The sequence below is a fragment of the Pelophylax lessonae genome (genome assembly GCF_965119305.1).
Source record: "Pelophylax lessonae genome assembly, chromosome: 7".
Classification (NCBI taxonomy): domain Eukaryota; kingdom Metazoa; phylum Chordata; class Amphibia; order Anura; family Ranidae; genus Pelophylax; species Pelophylax lessonae.
The window spans coordinates 290,905,247-290,928,270 of record NC_138774.1 but is presented as its reverse complement, the minus strand read 5'-3'; positions in this window follow the sequence as shown (position 1 = coordinate 290,928,270).

Here is a 23,024-nt window from a genome sequence, read left to right as displayed (position 1 = left end):
CTAGATGTGAACAGAGCCTTAAAGATTTTTTTTACATTGATACAACAAACAGACAAAATAACAAATACAACAAAAGACAAAATAACAAATACAACAAAAGACAAAATAACAAATACAACAAAAAAGCAAACACATAAAAAATTAAAAGAAAATAAAAAAAAATAAAAAATGTATCTAAAGCACAAATAAAGGAATATACACAGTATCTCACAAAAGTTAGTACACCCCTCACATTTTTGTAAATATTTTATTCTATCTTTTCATGTGACAACTCTGAAGAAATGACACTTTGCTACAATGTAAAGTAGTGAGTGTACAGCTTGTATAACAGTGTAAATTTGCTGTCCCCTCAAAATAACTCAACACACAGCCGTTAATGTCTAAACCGCTGTAGTCGTCGAAGTAGTAGTCGGTAGTCAATTCCTGGTCAGCGGTGGATTTGTGGTAATAGGCAAGAGCAACAGGTGAGGAGAAGCTTGATCAAGGCTCAGGAGCTCAATAATCAGCAAGCTGGAGTGCAAGGGGTTGGACTTATATAGGGAATTACCAGGTGTGGGGAATCAAGGGTGATGAGCAAGGACTTGACCTGACTAAGGTTGAATAATAGGCTTCAGGGAGGAACGTCCAGAAAGGACGGTAGCCTAGTAAGCAGGGCTACTGCCTGGGATGTGGCTGGTCACGGGTTCGAATCCTGACAGTATGCAGGCATCCGGGGTAAAGCTGTCCACCTAGACCATCCTCCTCACAACCGCCTCTCACCGGTGTCAGTTTGCAATGGTGACCGGGAAGACTCCCCTGCAGTAGAGCCAGTGTTGTATTTAGGTTTTGTGCTGCCCTAGGCCTGACTAAACTTGTGCACCCCCTAATTTAAATATGACCCACCCCTTTTTGTAAAGGCCACACCCCTTCCTGTTTATGACTCACCCTGTTATCTGTAAACCACAGACCACAACCACAGTCTATCAGTGCCCATCAGCATAGCTTCATCAGTTCCCATAAGTTCAGCCTCATCAGTGCAGCCTTATCAGCGCCGCCTCTTTACTGCCCATCAGTGCAGCATATCAGTGTGGTCACCAGTTCAGCCCCATCAGTGCCCATTAGTACAGCCTTATGTAATGGGATTAGTAAGATTACTCTTTTAAGATATTTGGACTTGTGTTTGCTGCCACTGATTGTAATTATAGGATTATTTCACTTATTTGTATAATAAATAGGAAGTCCATAGTCATTATACAAATAATGAAATATTTTTTCTGCTGCCCCCCTGCAAAGTGCCGCCCTAGGCCTGGGCCTTGTTGGCCTAGGCCAGGATACAGCACTGAGTAGAGCGATCTGAAACAAGGCTTGGAGCGCAACATGGAAGGAATGATGTCGGTGACAGTGCGTAAGATGATCTATGTGGACAGCTTTACCCCAGATGCCTGCATACGTAGATGTGCCTGTTCTAATCATCAACCATGTGAGTTGCTAAATGTTGAACCTTCATTAAATGTAACCATATTGCTACACTGTAAGAGAACGTTTGCTGTACAAAGTTCCTGTCAGAAACCGGACAATGGCCAATGCGCATGCGCGAACTCAAGCAACCGCTAACGCACGTTCGCAAGTACACAAACGTGCACTGCGCACACACGTTAGACATTGGCGCCAAAGGGACTATTTAAACCCAGCCAGTGCCCTGCTCTAGTGCTGCTTTGTCTTCAGCCTTGGATACCTGTTACCCAGTGCTGTATTTTGGCCCAGGCCTAGGGCGGCACTTTGCAGGGGGGCAGCAAAAAAGCTGCCCCCCTCCACCTGAGACTCTATTGGCCACTACTTGCTAGAGCCGCCTCTCTCACCCCCTCTCTCTTTCTATATCACCCCCCTCTCTCATCCTTCCTCTCTCATCCCCCCTTCTCTCTCTCCTTCTCACCCCCTCTCTTTCTATATCACCCCCCCTCTCTCTTGCTATCACTCTCATCCCCCCTCTCTCTCTCTCGCTCTCACTCTCATCCCCCCCTCTCTCTCTCTCATCCCCCCTTCTCTCTCACCCCCTCTCTCTCATCCCCCTCTCTCTCCCACCCCCCTCTCTCTCTCTCTCTCTCCTTCACTCACCCCCTCTCTCTCTCCCTCACACACCCCCTCTTTCTCTCCAACCCCCTCTCACTCCCCCCTCTCATGAGATCTCAGGGGTTCAAGCTGGGACTTGTAGTCCTTCAATTTTGGAGGGAGTCACATCCGTTAACAGAGGAGTGGGGCAAATTTATATAGGAGGGAGGCGTCCAATTTTAGTCTTGCCTAGGGCAGCACAAAACCCAAATACACCACTGCTGTTACCTGTTTACCTGCATCTTGTTCCTAGTTCCAGACCCGGCTTGTCCTGACGATTCTCTGCTCTCCACCTGCACCGACCTTGGCTTGTCCCGTGACCTCTCTTCCTGTCTGCTCCTACTGGCTTCTACGTTACCCATTGGCTCCTGACCCAGCTTGTCTTACCACGCTTCTGTCATTTCCAGATCCGTCCATCCTGCATAGGAAGTTCCTCCTGTTACCCAGGAACCCCTGCTTCCAGCACCTGCTGCCTGCTCAACACCCTGCTCATCGGACTTCTCTGACAACCTTCACCAGTAGCCATCGTCCGCTCCAAGCAAGTCTCCAGGCGCTCGTGCTACTCTATACTCCGGTGTCCCCTGTCTGCACTATCAGGGGTCCCGAGTCGGAGGCGCAAGGGAGGCCTTCCTCACAGTGTCAGGCTCATCTCCAGGTACGTGATATACACTTAGAGGCACCTCTCTTCTCTTTTATACTCAGTTGTGACATGACGCTACTTGTATATCAAGACATTGATCGTTTATCAAGGTAAAAATTTCTCCAAAAACTTTGCTTGTCTTGCAAAACGCTCTCAAACCAAGTTACTCTCAATCCAAGGTTTTACTGTACAAAGCAGCAAAGCGCCAATCCAAGGTTTTACTGTACAAAGCAGCAAAGCGCCAACGAGGTAAACCCAGAGACAATTACAATTGTTGGTTTTCATGCCATTATTAGGTTTGTTGTGCATACGCCATTGGACTTTACAACAATACATAAATATCTTGGAAATATGTAAGGTTATAAGTTAAGTGAGGGTTCACGATGAAACTTACTGTAGGTTGATAGAACATCTAGCATCATTTCTGCAGTGCTCAGAAGGTTAAATCAGATATAAGTTTAGAAAATGAGAGAAGAAGGCGAGAAAAAAGAGAGAGGAAAGAAAAGAAGAAGGGAGTAACGAGGAAGGGGAGGCTCCTCTGGGCCATTCATGTATCTACGTTGCTCAAAGGTCTAACACCCTCCGGTCTGGTTAGAAGAAGGAAATCCATGGGGACCAGATTTTTTTCCACATAGTTTTATCGAGTTTTACAAAAGTACAACAATTATAACACAAAGAGTGGACATAAAGAGCAATATAATGTGAGTTGCACGCAAATCGCAAGCACGACGGGGGACAAAATTTTAAGGAGTGTCTTGCGAGTATCGAAAAAACTCTCCATTAATAACAGTTCAATATGGAAAAATAACCTTTGAGGTGTTTAATATTTCCAAGAGCGGGCTACAGTTTGTTTGGTGGTATTATGGAACCTGCATGGCACCCACAGGAAGATAGGCATAAGGTTGGAGGGGGGCAGTTAGGACTGCTGGGTAAGTGAACCTTTCATTTTAATGGGAAGTCCCCTCTTAGTCAATAAAACATTGGGTCAGTTCATGGACACCCTTAACAATAACCAAAGGGGCATTAATTTGACCTATGAGTCGAGTAGTGAAGAAATTCACTTTCTCGACCTAAGGATTCGTATAGAGGAGGGTCAGATTGTCACCTCTACCTTTTTCAAACCGACTGACAGGAACGGATTCATAGATACCACAAGTTGCCATCACAAGGCGTGGTTGGAGTCCGTTCCTGTCAGTCAGTTTTTGCGCTTAAAGCGCAATTGTACACGGAGGGAGGACTTCCTGTTGGAGGCTTCCATTTTGAAGGACAGATTCCGTGAAAAGGGTTATGATGAGTCCCTTTTGACACAAGCTATGCTTAAGGCTGATTCTATGCCTAGAGGTGATCTCTTGCAGCCAAAAAAGAGAGACCCATCAAAATCTTTTGATTTCGCTTTTTTCTCAACATACTCAACCCAACACTTCTCTGTGAAAAATATCTTGCGCCGTCACTGGCACATCCTTAAAAACGATGGAGTGTTGGGCTCTCTCTTACCTCCACAGCCTCAAGTCATATATCGGGGTGTTCCCCCCTTGAGATTACAGATAGCCCCCAACATCAGGGACCCCCCTAAAAAGGTCTCATTTTTTCAACAGATGGGAGGATTTTACAAATGTAGGAGGTGTTCTGTCTGTAAATTAAATGTGGAAAAGAGGAGGCGCGTGGACACTTTTAGATCCGAAATCACGGGTCAGGATTATACCATCAAGCCATTTATAACATGTACCACAAGATATGTGGTGTATTTGGTGAGATGTCCATGCGGCCTTGACTATGTTGGCCGCACTATCCGAGAGCTTCATGTGAGGCTCAAGGAGCATGTGGCCAACATAGTCAAGGGCTTCCCGAAGCATAGCCTGTCAAGGCATTACGCTGAGTGTCATAATAAAGATCCCAGTGGAACCCTATTTTTGGGTATTGATTGCTTCTCAGGCCACTGGAGGGGAAGCCATATGACAAGGGGGGTCTCGAAGCTCGAGACCAATTGGATATATAGGCTAAGATCTTATATACCCTTGGGCCTTAATGTAGAATGGGATTTAAATGCCCATATTAACAACTCATAATTTCTATCCTTTTGTGCAATTTGATTTTAAAAGGTTTTAACATGTTTTATGTGATGTTTTTATGATTGTTATAAAATAATTGTTTGTATGATTTTAATTGTCACTTGCTGATCAGATATTATTGATATTTTAATGTAATTCCCTAGCCTTTATTTTAGGTGTCATTGCTGTCTTCACCGGTAGGTGGCGCTGTCTCCTCGGGCTGCGCTTATCAAACATATAGTGGATATTTTTATCCTATGATTTGAATTGCCCCGCTTGTATTATATAGTTTGGGGCATGTGATATATGGAGAACATCGCTATTTTTATCAATATTGGGGGCGCTTTTTTGGATTTATTTTTTCCATCCTCCCTTGGTGTTTTTTTTCCATTTCTTCCTTCTTCCTGTCCGGGTGGTTCTGGACTGTGGAGCGCATATCCGGTTTCCGGTATTGCGCACTTCCGGCCTTCTCTCCTCCGTCATTAGAAAAGGCACGATCGTAGCTGGCAACCACACCCCTTGACAACGACTGTTTCAGTCGAAACGTGCGTCGGGTGGCGTGCTAAGCGACGCGTGCTGCAGCGAGGAGGACACAGAGCGGCCATATACCGAGCGCTTGACAGCAGGATGCCTAGGAATTGGCAGGGAGATTCTGACTTTACATGTGAGGATTTCTTCTGAACCCTGTAAGTGGCTCTTTTTGGTGGGAATAAATTCTTGTAAAGCAGTCTGCGATATGTGATATTTTCTCTTTTCCATATTATACACACACCATATCTGAGCCTGTACCTATGAACTGGATATCTGAGTGAGAAGTCTCTGATCCTTCATTCATGCGCATTTGATCTCTGTTGTGGGGATCAAGGATATCTGGTAAGGAGTGGTGGTGTTTTTGAGTGCTCTTCTGGTGGTGGTTTACTCTGGATTTGCCTCTACAAGAGTGAAGATACATTTACATTTGCATGGACTGCTTTCCCATCTTTTTTGTTATATTTTAGGGTTTAGCGCCACATTTAGTGTTTTATTTCCCTCTTAGTCAATGGCTATTCAATTATCTCATACCAGTTTTGCTCCTTTACAGTGCTCGGGTGTCTTCTCTTCTGAAGTGGAATCCTCCGCTTTCCAAGCGCCCTGTGGTAATATCACTGCCACCTACAGGAACCTGGGCGGAAGGTTTGGTGGAAAGGGGCTTCAGGGTAAGCAGACCTTTAATTTTCATCGGAGGTCCCCACTAAGTCAATGGCCATTAATTTATCCCATATCAGTTTTACTCCTTTACAGAGCTGGGGTGTCTTCTCTTGGAAATTTGAATCTTCTGCTTTCCCAAGATCCAACAGAAATGTCTTTCACCAGACTTTTGATCTGCCCACCTAGGCAAGGGTGATGTCACGGGACCCAGAAGATCTTCCAAGAAGATCCTGGAAAAATTAAAGGATCACAAACCTATGAAAAACTTCCTGAACAGTGTTGGTGTGTCTTCTGCCATAAATAGGGATCCTTTACTTTCCCAAGATCCAACAGTTATGTCTTTCACCAGGCTTTTGATATGCTTGCCCAGGCAAGGGTGATGTCACTGGACCTTCCCAGAAGATCCTGGAAAAATCAAAGGATCCCAAAACCTATGAAAAACTTTCTTAACAGTGCTGGGGTGTCTGCTCTTGAAAATTGTGATCCTCTGTTTCCCCAGGACCCAACAGTGATGTCTTTCGCCAGGCTTGTGAGCTTCTTGCCTAGGCAAGGGGCTTCAGGGCAAGCAGACCTTGCATCCCTTCAAAATCAATGGCAATTCAATTATTCCATATCGGTTTCACTCCTGCTATATGGAAACATGGTTCTGACTATGTAATTTAATTATCCGTTCCGTTCCCTAGGTACCCTTCGCCAAACATTTACAAAAATTCAATTGGAAATTGTGATGCTCTGTTTTCCCAAGATCCAACAGTTATGTCTTTCACCAGGCTTTTGATATGCTTGCCTGGGCAAGGGTGATGTCACTGGACCTTCCCAGAAGATCCTGGAAAAATCAAAGCATCCCAAAACCTATGAAAAACTTTCTTAACAGTGCTGGGGTGTCTGCTCTTGGAAATTGTGATTCTCTGTTTTCCCAGGATCCAACAGTTATGTCTTTCCCCAGGCTTTTGATATGCTTGCCTAGGCAAGGGTGATGTCACTGGACCTTCACAGAAGATGCTGGAAAATCAAAGCATCCCAAAACCTATGGAAAACTTTCTTAACAGTGCTGGGGTGTCTGCTCTTGGAAATTATGATCCTCTGTTTTCCCAGGACCCAACAGTGATGTCTTTCACCAGGTGTTTGATCTGCCCGCCTAGGCAAGGGTGATGTCACTGGACCCAGAAGATCTTCCTGAAGATCCTGGAAAAATCAAAGGATCCCAAAACCTATGAAAAACTTCCTGAACAGTGTTGGTGTGCCTTCTGCCATAAATAGGGATCCTTTGCTTTCCCAAGATCCATCAGTTACGGTATGTCTTTCACCAGGCATTTGACATGCTTGCCCAGGCAAGGGTGATGTCACTGGACCTTCCCAGAAGATCCTGGAAAAATCAAAGGATCCCAAAACCTATGGAAAACTTTCTTAACAGTGCTGGGGTGTCTGCTCTTGGATCCTGGGAAAAAAGAGGATCATAATTTCCAAGAGCAGACACCCCAGCACTGTTAAGAAAGTGTTCCATAGGTTTTGGGATCCTCTGATTTTTCCAGGATCTTCTGGGAAGATCTTCTGGGTCCAGTGGCATCACCCTTGCCTAGGCGGGCAGAGCAAACACCTGGTGAAAGACATCACTGTTGGATCCTGGGAAAACAGAGGATCATAATTTCCAACAGTGATGTCTTTCACCAGGTGTTTGCTCTGCCTGCCTAGGCAAGGGTGATGCCACTGGACCCAGAAGATCTACCCAGAAGATCCTGGAAAAATCAAAGGATCCCAAAACCTATGAAAAACTTCCTGAACAGTGTTGGTGTGCCTTCCGCCATAAATAGGGATCCTTTGCTTTCCCAAGATCCATCAGTTACGGTATGTCTTTCACCAGGCTTTTGATATGATTGCCCAGGCAAGGGTGATGTCACTGGACCTTCCCAGAAGAACCTGGAAAAATCAAAGCATCCCAAAACCTATGGAAAACTTTCTTAACAGTGCTGGGGTGTCTGCTCTTGGAAATTGTGATCCTCTCTTTTCCCAGGATCCAACAGTGATGTCTTTCACCAGGTGTTTGCTCTGCTTGCCTAGGCAAGGGTGATGTCACTGGAACCAGAAGATCTTCCCAGAAGATCCTGGGAAAATCAAATGATCCCAACCTGTGAAAAACTTCCTGAACAGTGTTGGTGTGTCTTCTGCCATAAACAGAGATCCTTTGCTTTCCCAAGATCCAACAGTTACGGTATGTCTTTCACCAGGCTTTTTATATGCTTGCCTTGGCAAGGGTGATGTCACTGGACCTTCCCAGTAGAACCTGGAAAAAGCAAAGGATCCCAAAACCTATGAAAAACTTTCTTAACAGGGCTGAGGTGTCTGCTCTTGGGTCCTGGGGAAACAGAGGATCACAATTTCCAAGAGCAGACACCCCAGCACTGTTAAGAAAGTTTTCAATAGGTTTTGGGATGCTTTGATTTTTCCAGGATCTTCTGGGAAGTTCCAGTGACGTCAACCTTGCCTAGGCAAGCATATCAAAAGCCTGGTGAAAGACATCACTGTTGGGTCCTGGGGAAACAGAGGATCACAATTTCCAACAGTGATGTCTTTCACCAGGCTTTTGATATGCTTGCCTAGGCAAGGTTGACGTCACTGGAGCTTCCCAGAAGATCCTGGAAAAAGCAAAGGATCCCAAAACCTATGAGAAACTTAATGAACAGTCTTGGGGTGTCTTCTCCCATAAATAGGGATCCTTTGCTTTCCAAAGATCCAACAGTTATGTTTTTCGCCAGGCTTTTGATATGCTTGCCTAGGCAAGGTTGACCTCACTGGACCTTCCCAGAAGATCCTCGAAAAAAATCAAAGCATCCCAAAACCTATGAAAAACTTCCAGAAAAGTGCTGGGGTGTCTTCTCTTGGAGATAGGGATCCTTTGATCTTGAGAAAGCAAAGGATCCTGGGAAAGCAAACAGTTATGTCTTTCACTAGGCTTTTGATATGATTGCCCAGGCAAGGGTGATGTCACTGGACCTTCCCAGAAGATCCTGGAAAAAAATCAAAGGATCCCAAAACCTATGGAAAACTTCCAGAAAAGTGCTGGGGTGTCTTCTCTTGGAGATAGGGATCCTTTGCTTTCCCAGGATCCTTTGCTTTCTCAAGATCAAACAGTTATGTCTTTCACCAGGCTTTTGATACGATTGCCCAGGCAAGGGTGAGGTCACTGGACCTTCCCAGAAGATCCTGGAAAAAAATCAAGAAAGTTTTCCATAGGTTTTGGGATCCTTTGATTTTTTTTCCAGGATCTTCTGGGAAGGTCCAGTGACATCACCCTTGCCTGGGCAATCATATCAAAAGCCTGGTGAAAGACATAACTGTTTGATCTCGGGAAAGCAAGATAGATCCCTATCTCCAAGAGAAGACACCCCAGCACTTTTTTGGAAGTTTTTCATAGGTTTTGGGATCCTTTAACAGTGCTGGGGTGTCTGCTCTTGGAAATTGTGGTCCTCTGTTTCCCCAGGACCCAACAGTGATGTCTTTCACCAGGCTTTTGAGCTGCTTGCCTTGGCAAGGGGCTTCAGGGAAAGCAGACCTTGCATCCCTTCAAAATCAATGGCCATTCAATTATCTCATATCGGTTTCACTCCTGCTATATGGAAACATGGTTCTGACTATGTAATTTAATTATCCGTTCCGTTCCCCAGGTACCCTTCGCCAAACATTTACAAAAATTCAATTGCTAAAAATTATGCATCACTCATTCATGACTGTGACCCACTGACTTCCACTTATGTTCCTATACGCGGAACGTGACCGTGATTTCAGCATGAATAAAGTTTATCTGGAAATCCAAAAGAAAAAAAAACACGCAGCTAATCTTGTCGAGAAGATGTTTACAATGGCAACGCAGGTTTATTGATGGAAAGCTGCCAGCCGCTCTAATCACCGCAGTTAATGAGATAGCAGGGACTATTAGCACCTGGTAGCCTCAGCAACCGACCGGCCGCCCATCTCAAGGACAAATTGGGCGGCTGAATGCCGCCAGCACGTTGTTTTCATAACGCACATGCACATTTGTGACGAGCGTACGTGCCGAAGCTCCACCGCTCATAATAGACCCAGGTACAATGCGATGTTTTGCCTGATTCACCATCCACGTGCCCTGCGGCAGTCACAATAAACTGTTTGCAGAACCTTCCCGTATGCTCGTTACTTGCATGGGGCTTGAGATATTTCATCGGTGGTGCTGTGCCGTCGTGGATTTACGGCTCCACAGCCAGGAGAACAATACATAAAGGAAAATGAACACGCCAATCTAGACGTCGGAGAATAGCCTGAATCCCTCCTGTGATAACAGTTCCTAGACAGTTAAGCGGTGGCGTGCCATTCGTTTCCCCCCAACATCACGAAGCCCGGGCGTAGGTCACGGCGCGTATTTGTTTCACTAACGCGTCTGCTGAATTTTAATATTTAATGGAACCTAATTAATCCCTCTCTAACCTCCAAGCTTTTTTTCGAGTGACACCACCCAAATGGATAATTATAGAAGCCGTGCTAAGGGCAGGAAGGGGGCAATTGTTTCGAAAAAAGCTAATGCCGACTTAAGCACAGAAGAACGAAGAGTGTAGGCCAGGAGGGGGGGGATTTATTTCAGCGTGCATGACCTTGGAAGAAGAGCTGCTGAACACATGGGAAAAGGCGGAGGATTGGGGGGGGGGGGGATGAGGATAAAGCCATACAAGAAGGCGGTGAAGGAGGGACAGGGAACGCTGAAAAGGGACAAGGGATGTATGAGATCCTCATGTGGGAGAAGCATACAGCATTAATCATACAGAGACCGATCAGGTGGAATAAGTATAGAGCAAAAAAAAATAATACAAAAAAAGAAACAATGTATCCAATTATGACGCAGTCTACGAGAAAAAAAAGGCAAAATTAGCGATGATGAAGCACAATGTGATTTTGAAACAATAGACAAATGTGAATCATACAATTTATTTATTTTTTCCTGTAGGAGAGGCAATTATGAGTTGAAGGCTTTTTTTGTTTTAATTCCCTTTAAGAATTTTAACAACAGAATGATGCCACGTGTCAACGGTCCCCAATTTACTTTGTCTTCAGGTCACGAGCTTTACCAATTAGAGGATGAATTATCCCAAAAGTCCCCATTCCGTATCTGAAATTACAACAGCTGCCAAGCGCTCTCTGACTCTTGGTATTTCATGTCTCAATGACACCCAATCTGCCCCCCCCCCCCTCTTTACAAACGAGTCATTACTGACTCAGCAAGAGTGACAACACCGGCAAGCCGGCTGCTGGGCTCTGGACGGATGGAGATAAGGAAATACAAATGCAAATAGCTTTTTTTTTTTTCTGTAATTGATAACGACAATTTGGGACATGTATTTTGCAGAAAATAAAAATCTCTTTTCATGTTATTTCTCTGCAATATATATAATTTTTTTTTTTTTTTTTTTTTTTTACAGTGACCCATTTATTATGTTAACCATTTATTACAGAACTTTTTTTATGTCTTTAATCTTTTCACCTAATTTGGCCCTTATCAATCTCAGCGACATTTAAGAATTTTAAATTAATATTGATGCTGTGGGGGAAAAAAAAGATTATATATAATATAATAATATATATATATATATATATATTTTTTTTTTTTTTTTTTTTTTTTTACATTGACCCATTTATTATGTTAACCATTTATTACAGATCTTTTTTATGTCTTTAATCTTTTCACCTAATTTGGCCCTTATCAATCTCAGGGACATTTAAGAATTTTAAATTATTATTGGTGCTGTGGGGAAAAAAAAAGATTATATATAATATAATAATAATATATATATATATATATATTTTTTTTTTTTTTTACAGTGACCCATTTATTATGTTAACCATTTATTACAGAACTTTTTTATGTCTTTAATCTTTTAACCTAATTTGGCACTTATCAATCTCAGCGACATGTATAATCTTTTTTTTTTTTTTTTTTTTTTTATCCCCACAGCATCAATATTAATTTAAAATTCTTAAATAATATATATATATATATATATATATTTTTTTTTTTACAGTGACCCATTTATTATGTTAACCATTTATTACAGAACTATTTTATGTCTTTAATATTTTCATCTAATTTGGCCCTTATCAATCTCGTGACATTTAAGAATGTGAAATTAATATTGGTGCTGTGGAAAAAAAAAAAGATTATATAATATAATATAATATTATATTATATATATATATATATATATATATATATATATATATATAATTTTTTTTTTTTTTTTTACAGTGACCCATTTATTATGTTAACCATTTATTACAGAACTGTTTTATGTCTTTAATCTTTTCACCTAATTTGGCCCTTATCAATCTCGGTGACATTTAAGAATTTGAAATTAATATTGGTGCTGTGGAAATAAAAGAAATGAGTATGGGAATATAATTTTAAAGAGGAAGTAAACTCTAACTTTTTTTTTCTTTTTTTTTTTTCACTGCAAAGTAAATACATAATGGGCTAGTATGCATCGCATACTAGCACATTATGTGACACTTACCTGCAATGAAGCCCGCGTTGTCCCTGCTGCCGGCCGCATCCATCTTCACCTATCTTCCTTCTGCGTCTGCGGACTCCGGCTGTATTACTGGCCGGAGCCGCGTGACGTCACATGCGCGCGGTAGCCGCCAGTCACGGCACAGGGCTCTGAAGAAATGGCACGGGTGGCCGTTTCTTCAGAGTGCCTGGGCCGATGACGTCACTGCACTGCATGCACTGTAAATATCTCCTAAACGGTGCAAGTTTAGGAGATATTTAGAGCACCTATAGGTAAGCCTTAATATAGGCTTACCTATAGGTAAATGTCATTAAAGTGGGTTTATAACCACTTTAATGTCGAGTTAAGGTATCTGCATGACTGCACATAAAAGGGTAACTCTAAATTAATTGAAAAAAATATAGCAAATAAAAAAAATATATACAGAATCTCACAAAAGTGAGTACACCCCTCACATTTTTGTAAATATTTCATTCTTTTCATGTGACAACACTGAAGAAATGACACTTCGCTACAATGTAAAGTAGTGAGTGTACAGCTTGTATAACAGTGTAAATTTGCTGTCCCCTCAAAATAACTCAACATACAGCCATTAATGTCTAAACCGCTGGCAACAAAAGTGAGTACACCCCTAAGTGACAATGTCCAAGTTGGGCCCAAAGTGTCAATATTTTGTGTGGCCGCCATTATTTTCCAGCACTGCCTTAGCCCTCTTGGGCATGGAGTTCACCAGAGCTTCACAAACCTCTGGCAACAAAAGTGACCATACAGCGGTTTACCAGGACAGGTTCCACTCAGAACAGGCCTCGCCATGGTCCACCAAAGAAGTTGAGTGCACGTGCTCAGCGTCATATCCAGAGGTTGTCTTTGGGAAATAGACGTATGAGTGCTGCCAGCATTGCTGCAGAGGTTGAAGGGGTGGGGGGTCAGCCTGTCAGTGCGCAGACCATACGCCGCACACTGCATCAAATTGGTCTACATGGCTGTCATCCCAGAAGGACGCCTCTTCTAAAGATGATGCACAAGAAAGCCCACAAATAGTTTGCTGAAGACAAGCAGACTAAGGACATGGATTACTGGAACCATCTCCTGTGCTCTGATGAGACCAAGATAAACCTTTTTGGTTCAGATGGTGTCAGGCGTGTGTGGCGGAAACCAGGTGAGGAGTACAAAGACAAGTGTGTCTTCCTACAGTCAAGCATGGTGGTGGGAGTGTCATGGTCTGGGGCTGCATGAGTGCTGCCGGCACTGGGGAGCTACAGTTCATTGAGGGAACCATGAATGCCAACATGTACTGTGACATACTGAAGCAGAGCATGATCCCCTCCCTTCAGAGACTGAGCCACAGGGCAGTATTCCAACATAATGACCCCAAACACCTCCAAGATGACCACTGCCTTGCTAAAGAAGCTGAGGGTAAAGGTGATTGGACTGGCCAAGCATGTCTACAGACCTAAACCCTATTGAGCATCTGTGGGGATCCTCAAACGGAAGGTGGAGGAGCGCAAGGTCTCTAACATCCACCAGCTCTGTGATGTCATCATGGAGGAGTGGAAGAGGACTCCAGTGACAACCTGTGAAGAGCTGGTGAACTCCATGCCCAAGAGGGTTAAGGCAGTGCTGGAAAATAATGGTGGCCACACAAAATATTAATACTTTGGGCCCAATAATAATATTGGATTATAAGCTCTTCTGAGCAGGGCCCTCTTAACCCTCTTGTATTTTATTGTATTGTCTCTCGTTTATATTGTAAAGAGCTGCGTAAACTGTTGGCTCTATAATAATATTAAGAATACTCCCACTGATGGTGCGACATTTTTTACTCCCATTGGCCACAGTTTGGCTCCCCTAAAGTCCGAAGGACAATAAACTTTTGAGAGTTTGGAGACCCCTGGTCTAAAATGAGTTTGTATGCTTTACAATTGAAAGTATCCTTCACTGCAACACCTGAACTCCATAGTGTGGTTTTGGTTACCCAATAAGCTCATATAGGAGTCTACATTTGGCCATCTCGTGTTTAAATAGAAGGTTATGCATGCAAGAAGTAGATACATGGCAGACTTTTTTTTTAATTTTTTTTAAATTTATTTTTATACTTAATTTTGCCAAAATTTTGGGTACAGTATCTCTCAATATCTCTCAATACTATACGTATTGTTAAGAGGTGGAACTTCCAAAAGTATTTTCACTGACGACTCTTGACTTTTTGACTTCGAGGTTAGACCAGTTTCCTCTTTTTTTGTTTTCTTTGACCCGGTTCATGAGGAAAACATGCATAGGGAAATTTTATTCTTCTCTACCATAGGGTCACATGTTTGGAAATTTTTCATGATGACAAGTGCTACTCAAATATTCCCATATTTGAAGGACCATTGATGAGTATAGCTGAGGGTCTAAGAATAATCTTCTGTATTTGGGTGTACAAAACACAGGAGCTGTGTCTCCAGATTCAGGAGAGGAAATATCATGTGCATGACTCCAGTGCTTTGCCTCTCTTCTCAGTTTAAAACTATTCAAATTATAAAGACACACACTCAAAAACCACTGGAAGTGCCTACAAACCCCAGAAGAAGAAACCATGAAGCAGCCTAGTGCATTATCTTGAGACCATTTTATTGTATATGAAAATAAAATCCAATCTGCTCACAAAGGTCAAGAAATGTAAGCATGAAGTCAACCCAGTCCCAACGCTGGAGCGATGCCCATCCACACAGGTGTCGATTACGTGTTTCAGGGGCAATGCCCCCTTCATCAGGTCAATTTGTGTTAAGGATTTCCTCTATCTGAAGTAGGCAGAAAAGCTGATTTGGTACTGGGTTCTTCATGGTCAGTTTCTTAATGAGTCTGATTAGGGATGTACAGATACTGTTATCACCAGATCTAGGGTTGCACGATATTGTTTTTTTATCGAGTACAAGTACAAATACTCTCGGTCAAGTACTCGCGATACCAAAACCGATACTTTGCGGTGCAATTTGCGTCAATACAAAAATGAATCAGCGCAAAGAATCAAATGCAATTTGAACAGGAATGCAGTGCAACTCTTGTCCGAATCGCATGCAATTTCCCCCATGGCTCCTGTGTGTGTGTATAGAAAAGGGAAAAGCGCCATCTAGTGGGCAGTTTAAAAAAATGTTAGAACTCACAGCTGGCAACATGCAAAATAATCTTCATAGGTGTCCCGGTCCGCCGATTATAGCAAATCACGGCTGCTGGAGGTGCTCACAGCGCTGGGGGGAGATGTAGAGATGGTCCGCCTCCCAAGCCAACATCACTTTCACCCTATACCCAGGGGGTCCCAGAGCTTCTCCTCCAGCCCTGTGAACACCTCCAGCTGCCCCGATTTGCTATCATAAGCGCTGAGTAAACGGTATCGGTAAATGGTATCTGTGCAACCCTAGGTCTGGTGATTCCGAAGAGAAGCACTACTTGAGACCATCATTGCATCTTCAGAGACTTGAAATTCTTACCCTTCTGCAGTGCTGACTGGTGGTTTTTGGGCCTAACCCCCCCTCCCCACCCCCACCCCCTCCCTTTTTTATTTAATACTCCAGAGTCTTCATTCAAACAAAACTGTATAGACCAAAATCAAAAATATCCAATCATCTTCTGTGGTAGACCATATGTGGTTTGACATTTTTGGTTTTGGTCTATACAAATTATAAAGACACTCTGGATCAAGGCAGTCTTGGCCACCAGCCCAACCTATCTCATTAGGTAGTTACTTGTGAGACATATAGGCAGATGCAGTCTTCTTCTGCCACTGCAAGTTCTGATCAACCGCATTGCAGAGGGAGAGAAAGTCAAGAGGACCATGGTTCCCATATGGTTTCATGGGTCACTGGGGCAGCTATCTGATTGGATGCTGGCAGCCCATGTGACTCTGGTGAACATCTTGAGTCAGGCAGAGTCTATAAAAGACCCTGGCTCCAGGGCTTGGTGTGCATTTCACGTGTGGACAGTGTAAGGACAGTGATTAGCGGCAGTGAGAGGATCCAGACAAGTAGGGAAAAAGCAGGGACATTCCATCCTTCCTGGAGGCCTCCCGATTTAGGCTTTGACTGGCCAAGCTGCATTCTGCCCCTCAAGATAGGTGCTGTCAGTGCACCCAAGGCCAACTGTTATACTTTCTGTTGCAATATAATGTGAGTGTGCCTGGTCGGGTTGTCTTCCTGGGTAGTTTTGCTTTATTGAAATTTAACTTTAATAATCCACTTTCCTTTCCAATTACCATCTGAGCCTCCTATAAGTATGGGTATGTATGGGGTTATGCCCCTTCTCCCTCCTCCCCTTTTTCCAATTCATATTATCAGCATTGTGCCAATTTCCTTATATGTTTCTTCTTAGATTTTTACATCTGTCCCTGATGAAGTGGCGATTTGGGCCACGAAACACGTTGAGATTATGATGTTTCAAATCCTACTACTACTTTATTACTACTTGGAATTCCAGTCTGTGATGCTGTGTATACTCCCCAATAATCTATCATATATGGAATCCTACTCTGTTGATCTCTATGTAATTGGACTGTGGGATCACTCATTGGATCGCCTATTAATTAATATTTTTTGTATACATTGTATATGTTATATTCAACTGTATGTACTAATAAACATGCTTCCTCATGTCAGAGCCTCCAGCAAGAAGAACAGTGAGCAGCACAGTAGTAAAATTACCACTAGGGATGATCGAACTTTTGAAAAGTTCGGTTTGACCGGAACACCCGAATTTCCCGAAAGTTTGGTTTGGATTCCAGAACTCCATTGAAATCAATGGGACCCGAACTTCTGGAATCAAAAAACACCATTTTGAAGCCCTAAAACCCAATAAATGCCCCTAAAAAGTGCCTAGGGTTCTGGGTCATGCCCCAGGGACTATGAATCAGGCAAAAAAATGTATACCCCTAACCCAGAATCTGCATAGTGGGGTCACCCTGACATGGCAGAGTTCGGTCACCCTGACATGGCAGAGTCAGTTCACCCTAAACTACACTACGGTCACCCTGACATGGCAGAGTCAGTTCACCCTAAACTACACTACAGTCACCCTGACATGGCAGAGTAAGGTCACCTAAATTACACTACGGTCACTCAGATATGGCAGAGTAAGGTCACCCTAAACTACACTACGGTCACCCTGACACTTAAAGCTATCCCTACAAAAACTAGATTATTGGATCTAACTATAGTGGTATATTGTACCCTAACTACACTGCATATCCCTTTCCTCACACTAATAATTGCAAAATGACACTGAAGCTTTACAAGCAGCAGGAGAAACACAAATGCTTCCACTCTCTTCCACAGCCTCTGTATTACAGTGCTAAAGGTTTGGCGGGGCTATGTTATATACTAGGGGGCGTATTCACTCCTGATTGGCCTCTGGACCCCGTAGTCACTCCAATCACATTTTACTGATGTTTCTGGGCCAATCACTGGCTTTTAAAGCCCAGTTCCTGTCCCATTGCATTTTGGGCGGTTCTGGTGGCCGAATTCCGAACTTTTACCACAAAAAGTTCGGAATTCGGCCGAATGTCGAACACCCAATGTTCGGGTCGAACCGATGGTCGACCCGAACCGTTCGATCATCCCTAATTACCACATCTCACTCACTGATCTATTCCCCAATACCATGCCGTGTACTGCATTTTGTAGAGGCATGTATTGGCTTCCTCGTGTCAGAGCCTCCAGTAGGGAGAACAGTGACCAGCACAGTAGTGACATCACCAAACCTCGTTCACTGATCTTTTCCCCATTGTTCTGCATGGTGTGGAGGTGGCATTGTTTCCATTGACCCCTCAATTTTAGCAGGTGTTCCCTGAGACCTGTAAATTATTAGAAGGGTCCCTCTTTTTCGTAAAAAAGTTGACAAAGACTGGTGTACATGAAAAGCTTTATCTCAACATTAAATGTACAAAATGTAAACAAAGATATGTGGTTGAAAAGTTTCATCCAAATGTAGCACCCTCCTAGGTAGGTGCTAGGAAAGAGCATATGGGTGGCCCTGTCTGCATATCAGGGGAGGCTGATCTTTTGGTTAGGCTGTCACATGTTTCCAGGTGTGACCTGTTGAGCCTAGGGAGTCTCCCCACTGTTTCCAATGAGGGCTCTTATTGGACAGTGGAGGAAACCTAGCCAATAGCACGCTGGGGCTTATGGCTATCTGAGTGGGTAGAGTTTGCCACAATGCACCCTGGGATGAGTTATAAGTCTGAGGGGAGCATGTGACAGGGCGTCTTTGGCGGGAAGCAGAGTCCCAGGAGGAGGGTGATGGCTGCCTCTCCTCCTTTCAGCAGTAGTGAAGGTTTCCTGGGCAGTCGGCCTAGAAGATGAAGGTTGAGCTGGGCTGCAATGAGGGATCCAGAGTGCTGTGGACCGAGTGGAGCTGCTGGGCAGAAGTTTTGGGGAAAAACAGTGTTGTGAGTACTTGAAACCGCCCAGGGGTCTGCCTAGTAGAGGGGACCACTCCAGAAGGTCAGAGGTATCTGGGAGACAGCTAACCAGTAGAGAAGGCTTAGAAAGGGGGTGCCAGTGTCTAAGCCCTGCAGATAATTGAGTAAAAGGGGGCGCCGGTGTGGGACCTGAAGTGTTCAGCAGTGCAGCAGTCATACAAGTAGCTACCTCGGCAAGGAGTGCTTAAAGGAGCTCAAAGAGGACTTCTTTATGCAAGAAAGTAGTCCAAAGTTGGGAGTTAACAGGCAGCGGGCCAGCGTTAACCTGCTGTGATGAACGCCCATTTGCTGGGACATTCACCACGGGCTACTGGAGGTGTGTGGAGGCCAGACTCCTGCCCACGGACTAGGGGCCCTGGCTTGTAGGGGAGTGCACCTCTGTGTGGGGGTATATGCTGGAGGACCATGGGAGTAGTGTTACTTTGGACTCAAATCCATGTCACCCCAAGATACAGACTCAGACTGGGATCAATGTTACAGGCCTAAAGCTGCCTGTTGCAGCAGAGGACTTCTCCACACAATGAGAGACTAAAGAGATGCTAATGACGTCAAACTCAGCTATTGTCTACTGTGGGGATGTGAATTGACATTTATAGTACGGTGTTTTGAAAACGAAGAAGGGCAGTCTGCGAACCTACGTCATCTGCTGTCATCTGTTTAGAGGTGGTTTTGTTTTGGGGGCTTGTTGTTTGTTGAGTTAATTATGATAATGTTGCAGTCTCATTCACCTATTGTCTCTTTCCAAATGGCCAAGGTATGTTGACTACGTTCTGTATGTGTAAGAGAACGTTTGCTGTGCAAAGACGTGTTCTTGTCAGAAACCTGACAATGGCCAATGCGCATGCGCGAATTCGCGCAACCGCGCACGCACGTTCGCGAGTACGTGAACGCGCGTTAGACATTGGCACCAAAGGGACTATTTAAACCCAGCCATTGCACTGCTCTAGTGCTGCTTTGTCTTCAGTCTTGGATACCTGTTACCTGTTTACCTGCATCTTGTTCCTAGTTCCAGTCCCGGCTTGTCCTGACGATTCTTTGCTCTCCACCTGCACCAACCTTGGCTTGTCCCGTGACCTCTCTTCCTGTCTGCTCCCACTGGCTTCTACGTTACCGATTGGCTCCTGACCCGGCTTATCTTACCACGTTTCTGTCATTCCTAGATCCGTCCATCCTGCTCAGGAAGCTCCTCCTGTTACCCAGGAACCCCTGCTTCCAGCACCTGCTGCCTGCTCAACACCCTGCTCATCTGACTTTTCTGGCGACCTTCACGAGTAGCCATCGTCCGCTTCAAGCAAACCTCCAGGCGCTCGTGCTACTCTACACTCTGGTGTCCCCTGTCTGCACTATCAGGGGTCCCGAGTCAGAGGCGCAAGGGAGGCCTTCCTCACAGTGTCAGGCTCATCTCCAGGTACGTGATAGTATGCAAATGCATCACGTGAGATTCTGGAGACCTAAGACAGAAATAATTGGTCCAAGTATTGGGGATCTGTTACATCGGCGTTAACCGGCATTGACCGGCATTTAGCCAGCGTCAGGTCAACGCCAATATGCATTTTCAGTTGTCCCCAGCAAATTGTGCATAGTTGAGCCAAAGGAGTATCCCACTCATTCCCTTCTCCCATCCAAGTTCTTAATAAATACAAAAACCCCAAAGATACTGGACTGGTCATTGTCTCAGTGCTCACACTTGGAGAAACATGCACAAAGGTACTTTTGTTGCACCCGGTGACCCAGGGGGACCCATATCCAGCAAAACGGCTGGGAATCCTGCTACACAAATAACAAGAGGAATATAATAGTATGCACTAGCCAACCAGAGGCATACAATAGTATGCACTAGCCAACCAGAGGCATATAATAGTATGCACTAGCCAACCATTCTGACTTTATTACTAAACATAAGGGCATTTAGTTTTAGAAGAGGGTGTCCAGTAAGGTTGCATATGGAAGAAGTAGGAAGTAGAAACAAACAGAATACAAAGGTGAAGGAGAGGTGGAAGAAGGGGGGAGAGGGGGCTGGGAAAACAGATATGGCCTGGGGTATCAGGAGGAGACTCAGTCGGGGAGTGGTAAGAATCAGTTAGGGAGTTCTGGGGCTATTAGTCCAAGACTGTCATAAGGTCATAAGGTAGATAAGGTAGACAAGGTCAACCAAGGTCATAAGGTAGACAACGTAGACTGCAGTCAACATTTCTTGGGAGGAATGCCAAAATCAAAGGATTCCAAACTCTACGGAATTTGTGCATGGTAATTTGGAGTTTAATTTTTCATTAAACATGGTCTCGGGATTTACCTTCTGATATGGGATGTATTGTGACTACCAGAGGACATGGTGGTAGCACCATTCTAGATGGATTCTAGGTTAGCATCTATCTCAGCATTCTCATAATGTGGTGCTGCTGCTTTGTGCATCAGTGAGTGGGCTTGCATTGTGCATCCTTTTATTTTTCACTTGGGGCATCACCTGATCTTAGCCAGATGATGTGAGGGCATGCCAAGCTTACTTCTCTTCACTTGCGCACGTGCCTGGATTTTTTTTAGTTTTTTTTTTTTTATATAGTTCTAGCTTGTAAAAGAATGATGCATCATGCGTGTATTTGGGTGGAGCTTGGGCGGGACTTACTTTAAAATGTGGGGGAGGGTTATCAAATTTACCTTCGTGACTGAAGCCTCTGGTCTTTTTCCCACCTAGCAACGCCCCTGGTTAGGGGGCTAAGATTGGGGGTTAATTATTTTTTTATTATTACATAGTATTCATTTATTGTATTTATTTATTTATTATTATTTTATTTAATATTTTTTTATTTATTATTTATTTATGATCATTTGTATTTATTTTACATTTATTTATTCATGTATTATTAATATTAGAAGAAGTAGTAAGAGTATTATCACAAAAAAAAAAAAAAAGTATTGTCACCCTAATAATATACAAGGATATTGGCGCAAGACTGGGAGTACTGGTGTGCCCAAATGGTTCTGAGTACATACTGTTGGTTAAAAAAAACGTATAAACACGCTAACCCTAACAAAAAAAAAAAACAATAAATAACCCTAGCCCCCCCTAATCATAACCCCAACCCCTAACCCTAGCCTAACCTTAGCTCTTACACCTTACCCTAAAAAAAAAAAAAAAAAAAAACAATAAATAACCCTAACCCCTAATCCTAACCCCAACCCCTAACCCTAGCCTAACCTTAGCTCTTACACCTTACCCTAAAAAAAAAAAATATATATATATATTAATATAACAAAAAATAAAAAAAAATGGCCGGCCGTATTCAGGCTTTTGTCCAAGGTTAAAAAAAAAAAAAAAAAAAAAAAGAAATAGCTGATGGAAAAGCTAAAAAAGCTGAAAAATCTAGCAACAATTGATGCAACAGATGATAGTTTTCTCTATAGGCTAATAAAAAAAGGCAAGGCTCAAAAACGCTGAAAAAAAAAAAAAAACACAAATCGTGCATTACATAAATGCCAAAATTGTGCATAACAACACTCAAAAAGCGCCAGAAAAACCCTCGAAGACTCTACGCTCAGGTGTGAATGCAGCCTAAAGGGGGGGGGGGGGTGCTACATGAGTGATAAGGGTTAAATAAGATGCATAGATCCTCTTGGGCTTGTGAATGAGCAAGGCCTTAAAACAATTGCTCACACCAAAAAAAAAACTTCCACAGCTAAATTTTCAAGGCAAAAATGGAGCTACAGTATATACACAACGCATTTATTCTTGCACTCGGGTTGTTGAACTCATTATTTTACTAATAAAAATAAATAATAAATAACCCAAACCCTCATCCTAACTCTAACCTAACTCTAACCCCTTAGCCTAACAGAAAAAAAAAATAAAAATAATAAATACATGAATTAAAATAATTTAAAAAATAAATAAAAGCTGATGGAAAACTTAAAAAAGCAGACAAATCTAGCAATAAATGATGCAACAGATGATAGTTTTCTCTATTGGATAATAAAAAAAAGCTAAAGCTTAAAAACGCTGAAAAACAAAACAAATCGTGCATAAAACTACCAAAATCCTGCATAAAACTACCAAAATCGCGCATAAAAACACACAAAAAACA